Genomic DNA, 6,598 nt, shown 5'->3' on the forward strand with positions numbered 1-6,598 from the left:
ATTCCAAATAACGAGGAAAACCGGCGATTCAATAGAATTCACTAGCAACATATCAAAATGTTTTGTGTATGTATCTCTGTGGTCCCAAATTGCATTGACGCAAATGGTAAAACGATAGCAGAGTTGAGGAAGAAGTTGCTTCTTATTTTGTCTTGGAAATTTAATGCTTACTAATCATAGATGTATTATAATACTAGCTGCGCCCCGCGGTTTCACCCGCGTAAGTCCATATCCTGTAGGAATAACGGGATAAAAGGTTGTCTATATGTTATTCCAGTTGTCTACATACCAAATTTCATTGCAACCGCTTCAGTAGTTCAGTAGTTTTTTCGTGAAAGAGCAACAAACACACACAAATCCTTACAAATTTTCGCATTAAAAATATTAGTAGGATATAATGTGTACGGACTGGGCCGTTTTGCAAGCAAAATAGTACCGACTCATTGGTGCGAAAACCTATGCAAAAATTAATAAGGAGCACCAACGTGAGCTAACTGACGTCTGGACAAACACGACCTGACATTTTCGTGGTTAAGATTTTTTTTTTTTTTTTATTTAAGCACAATAGCAGCTCAGCAGATTGATTCAGATTTTACAGTACTAAACATCCATGAACAGAAGACAAAGCTTAAATATGTATTCCGATATATAAACCTCTATTTCCTTTAAGTCGCTCACACACAGACACGTGTAATCCAACAGATTTGTGTCCGATGCGTTTATTTCCTGCTTAGATATATTTATTACATATATTTCACGTAAATACATAAAGAAAGGACAAATCAACTCCTCTGGATCGTGTTGAACTGTAGCAACCAATGCGAAGGTCAAAGAGAAAATAGATCGAGTTCCCTTGAATGATTTACAGTCGATCGTAAATAATAAAGTATGTACGAGTATCGGTTCGCATTAAACGCCATTCATGAGATAAAAATTATTACTCCCGAGTGTATTCGCCCATAAATGAGAGCAATCAAATTATGCGGATAGTTTTTATGTGAATATGTAGCTTAATAAACGTTTCATGGGTTGTGGTTAAATAGATTGTAAGGTTGGAAGGTAGTACTTTTCAACCGACTACGAAGGAGGAGGTTCGCAATTCGACTGCATTTCTGCGGTTCTTTTTACAGGGTGAACCGTATTTGATGATTGATTATTTCAGCGCTAGTGCTTTCCGTGTGATCCCATTTCAATTAAGTTTAATTCTTACACTGAAAAGGCGGTTTACATTTTATCAAAAATAATTATCAAGCAATAAATTTTGCATGGGAATCTTATCATATTTCCTTTTTTATAAAGTTAAAGTTTAGATTACGTCAAATACATCGTCGTTGGATTTACACCGGAAGCCGCTAGCTGGCGAATATAAGCATTTACTAAAAGTTCTAAAGAGAGGGGATTTTTATGATAAAATTAAATTCAAATAAGTTTGGTCGTTTCCATATGGAGTCTTACCATACACACACATGTTTGCATAAAAATAAATTTCAAGACAAATGCCCTCGAAAAAATACCCTCAAAACATTTAGAGTATTTTTCAGATCTTGTCCCAAAATATAATGCACATTGCATTTAAACGCTGCCTATTCCATTATTCACTACAAATTTTGAATCCTCTTAAAAAATTGAGCGCGTGTTCGTCGCTTTCTAGGTATCTTTCTTTCCAGCTTAAAGTCATTATTATATTTTTAGCAAATTGACATGACCAAATACCTGGGCCGTTACCATGGTAACAATTAACAAACTTGACCTAACTGAAAATCGTCGTGAATTAAGTTTTGGCTTAACAAATTCACGTTCTACAACCGGCACGGAAGTTGTACAGACATTTGAAATTGTTTATAAACGCAAAAATACCAGATTTTATTAAAACGATTTTGTATATATTTAGTGTATGGGTAGCTTATTTATAAAAAGGCATTTCACCTCCATTGAAACCGGACCTAGACGAGTAGTTAACTATTGAAATGATATAAACTGAATCGATTCGAGTAGATGAAATCAAATAATCATTACTTCGCTATTACGAGCCTGTCAATTAGCGAGTCGACCTCAAGTGTCTCATTACCGCTGTACTAATTACATTAATTGACGTATTTTATTTTCATACACATTATAAATCTATACTTTGTATACTGACATGGAATTAGAAAATAAAATTTATTAGGAAGTTATTTCTAAATTTTTTTATTACTAGTTTCTCAAAGATTTGACGTTGAGAAATTGTGATGATGATGGATGAAAGTTTGTTAATCTTTCACGCAAAAACAGCTTATCGTATCTATATGAAATTTGGTAGAGAGATAGATTATACCTATAGTCTGATTTAACACTTATTACCCGTGTTCCAAGCGCGTCACGCCGCGGGTTACAGCTAGTATACGAATATACCTAGTCTCACATTATCGGTATAGGCACGCAAATACAATAAACGAACATAAATTTACGAACTTCCATGTCTACAATGGGTTTTGTATATTTCTTTAATGTATACCGTTTCCCTTTCAAGTTACTTTTGCGAAGAAAAGTTATTACAAAAAATGTTAGGAAATAGTTAGAGATTTATAAGAAAACGGTTGTATGGTTAATCTTCCTCCTTATAATTTTCTTTTCAATATATTTATAATACATCTAAATATATATAACTCAAAGGGGACTCACTGACACAGTGATCTATTAATGCCTAAACCACTCCACGAATCGGGCCAAAATTTGACATGCAGACAGTTGTTATGCGTAGGCATCCGCTAAGAAAAGATTTTCATAAATTCTACCCTTATCAAGACCGCGCAGGCGAAGCTGCGGGCAACAGCTAGTTTATAAGCATGAAAGGTTATATTTAACGCTTAAACTCAATTTAGTTAACATTGTTTTAACAATATGGAATATACAATAATATTTGTATTCATGCGGACTTTATAAGTAAGTGAAGTATTCGTTTGTTATTTTAGTTATTAATGCGGGAACAATACCACACGGGAACAATGAGTATTTGTATGGTTATTATAACAAGTGTATATACATTCAAAGCTATTTATTAAACACACTACAAGAACTATACAAAAGTTATTGAGAGTCAAATTCCACCACGCTCGTCGGGTCCTCATTATTACCAGGAACGCGCGAGGTTCCAGGTGCGTCTATAGTTGCAAATACAACCTTGTGTCGGTTTCATTATGACATATTTATATAATATTCTATAAACAAGAAAACGAATACGAATAGTTGTGCGTAATAAATTCGTAATTTATTGCAACAGTACAACAACAGTTATTCTTGTTTAAACTTCGATCGTAAATAGTTTGAGAAATTTGCGAATATTTTAGTAGGTTATTAAAGTTATCACACTAGTGTTATTATTGTGAAAGTTTGTTTCTTTGCATGTTTGTCCGTCAATCACGCTGAAACTGCTGAACGGGGTTGATGAAATTGGGTATAAAAACAGGATATGAGACGACTTGGGCGATAGGATACTTTTTATCGCGATTAAATGCTCCCTTGTGATAAAACAGCCTGTTATATTGTTCACGTACCATAAACAGATCAGCCAGCGTTCAGAGCAATCATTATAATGAACTCGCCAGTCAAAATCACTGACAGGAATCCACGCATAAGTGAACAATTAATTTGCCTGACTAAATCCATAAATTCATTACAAAAATAATATAACGTATTTGTGTATATATTGTAATTTTTTAGTACAATTTACAATGTGACCTTTGAAAATGTAACACAACATAAATTTCTTCGGAAAAATAACCGTTTGAAAGTCCGTATTAAATTATGATAAATAGCACTTTATCAGTGAATAAAATTTCACAGACGTATATTAAGTACATAATAATGTAGAATATATAACGTTTTTTAGATAGTTTAACAGATTAAATTATCTAAAAGTTAAAACCTTCGAGTCACCGAACTCGTCCATATTTAACTATAAATTAATTAATGTCCTTGCAGATTAGCTGCCCTTTGTTAAAAGATACGGTTATCGATGTAGTTTTGGCGGCGATGTGTATTCCATTATTATTATTCTATTTGAGACATCTATGTTATATTACAGAGAACATTAATCATCAAATCTATTTAAATAATATAATACAATCTTGAATATGCGGTCGTGTATTTTGTATCAATACGACAACAGACGACGAGTCTAAAACAGGTAATAAATAATATTATTATCTGAACGGTAAAGTCTTGGGTACGGCAACATTATTATTTCTATAACGTTTTGCGTGTATAAATTAATTAATAAACACGCAGGATTTATTTTAAAAGCATGCAATAACTGTATTTAACAAAGCTGTATGAATGTATGTTTTTTTTGTTGTTGATGCTCGCAGCATTGCCGTGAACCTTTATAAATCCAGTGCTAGTTATCTGTCTTGTTCACACATTTTCGAGTTTAACCGAAACGAAGGAACAAACGGATGATCATCAATAATTTTTTTAAATCCTTATTAATTCACACAAAATATATTATATTAGTTTTTAAACGCACAATAAAAAATAATTGATAACAGCGATTTAAAAACGCTGTTATCGTGAAATTAGAAATAAACGCTTAATATATTTTATTTGTTGATAAATACCTATTTTATAATTGAAACATACTACAAGCGGATTAATTATCGCTACCTCAAACGATAAGCCACTTTGGAGCCAATTGGTGCTCCCTTATCAGCTCAAATAATTAATCGGTTACAGTTAAAATTACATCAAGGAAAAATAATGTGGGAGTCGAGCACGCTGCGGCACGAATGGGGCCAACTCTCCAGAAAGTACCTCACCCCCACAGTAGGCCGGCGTGAAATAGTAGTGTCTATGAGTAGCATGCCACTGTGTTTCGTTCGTTAAGTGGGGGTGCCGTAGTATGTACCAATACATAATTGTATTATCTATATGTGTATGTCTGTCACTATGTCCAAATAACTAAACGTCGGTCTCTTTTAATTAAAATGTTGACAAACGTGGGTAATTTAACTTTTCTTTTATTTGACTACAAACTTCAAACTACAAAGCTTGCAAGAAATTCTATACAAATGAGCTGTAGTGATTTCAAATGATCCTTAGATTTTCCGAAAACTGAGAATAGCGTCTGAGAGAAAAATCAAATCCTGTTTTACTCAAATGTTCAACTACCCTCACTTTATTTGTAAACATAACAATATGTTTTAAAATTATTTAAAAAAATTGAAAAGGGTTCCCATGGGAGGTACCAGCGTTCAAATAAAACAAGAATCATTAAAATCTGTGTTTTGTGTATTGCATTTGTAACCCTTTAAAAAGAGGTAACAAACCCATTAAATACAGTAAAATTGATTATTATTTGAAGTCGGTAGATACAATAATGTTCATTTACTTCAGGCCACACACAGCCATTATGACATTAATAAAATCTTTTTGTAGCGTTAGTAATACATTAATGTTATACATAATTTTGTTACTTTATTAAAAAATCGCAATTACACAAAGGTTTATTCTTTATTTACTTTATGTTAATAGATAAGATTAGATAAAAATACACAATAGGTAAAAAAAACTTACATTAAAAAGCTGGGCGACTACTTCATCAGGACACATTCATTATCCCCTTATAAACTTCATACCATAATTTAATCGAGGAAAATATGAAAAGACATAAACAGCAGTTCAATGCGCATACTTTCGTTAAGTACTAGAAGCGAAAAATCCAGCATTTGTATGGTTATTGGCTACTCTGTCGACATTCCTGTCACAGTCCAAATACAGAAACGATGTTTTTAAACGACACTTAGCACACCGCATGTGCAGCCGAAGCGGCGCCGATAGCAAGACTGATGCGATAAAAAACAGCTGACCGATGTTTCGGTACCATTCACACGTTTGTACGTCACTCATTGACAGATAAGGGCGCCGGCGGTTCGAACACTACAAGATTGTGCATTTCTATGCATTTTGCATGGAACTCGTGGCTGGTAAGGTTGCCTTGATGTCACCTATGTTCGGGCAGTGTACGAATGTAGGGAAAAAAACATTTGCAAATGTCTGTCTACACTTGCGTGATTGCGTACTCGTGCGGGCGTGGGGGACTGGCAGCTAGCGTAGTCAGTTTGAAATTCCAAATGTTCAAAGACCAACCTAAAGTCGTATGTTTACCTAATGAAAACAAAAAAAAAATATATTTGTAAGATTAATATATACGAGATTCTGTAGTAATATATTAAACTTTCAATCAACTTGCGTCCTTTCGGATTCCCTATGGGATATACACAGTATAACAATTACATAAGATTCATTCACAACTACGTAAATGCATACTTTGTTCGATCATTTTTATTGCGGTCGGATACATCTGACACTCGTTAAGTCATTATCGCGAGCTCTTAGCTACCTATAAATTTGTATCAATCGTAGAATCGGATAGCAATTAACGCAGTACTTTTAGGTTAATAAATGAGTTCAACTCTTATGAAAACCCTTATTTTGCTTAAAGTGTTGTTATTATTGGACATCCATAATTTTCTAATTATATTGAATAACAAAAACAAATGTACATCTTGGGTAAATGTGAGTTATTTAGACGCTCGCTTAGTATGTTGCCAATCTCAGCAAT

General features: G+C 33.5%; 1 protein-coding gene across 1 annotated transcript in view; it reads right to left on the reverse strand.

Annotated features, from left to right (window-relative positions):
• The window catches only part of LOC119834963 (rhomboid-related protein 1-like), a 14,346-nt gene extending 8,542 nt beyond the window's left edge, over positions 1–5,804 (reverse strand). Inside the window, exon 1 of the mRNA XM_038359532.1 lies at positions 5,551–5,804. The gene's annotated coding sequence lies outside the window, so the exon portion shown is untranslated. The remainder of the gene's footprint in view (positions 1–5,550) is intronic.
• Positions 5,805–6,598: the final 794 nt, after the last annotated feature.

The sequence above is a fragment of the Zerene cesonia genome, chromosome 20 (genome assembly GCF_012273895.1).
Source record: "Zerene cesonia ecotype Mississippi chromosome 20, Zerene_cesonia_1.1, whole genome shotgun sequence".
Taxonomy (NCBI): Eukaryota; Metazoa; Arthropoda; class Insecta; order Lepidoptera; family Pieridae; genus Zerene; species Zerene cesonia.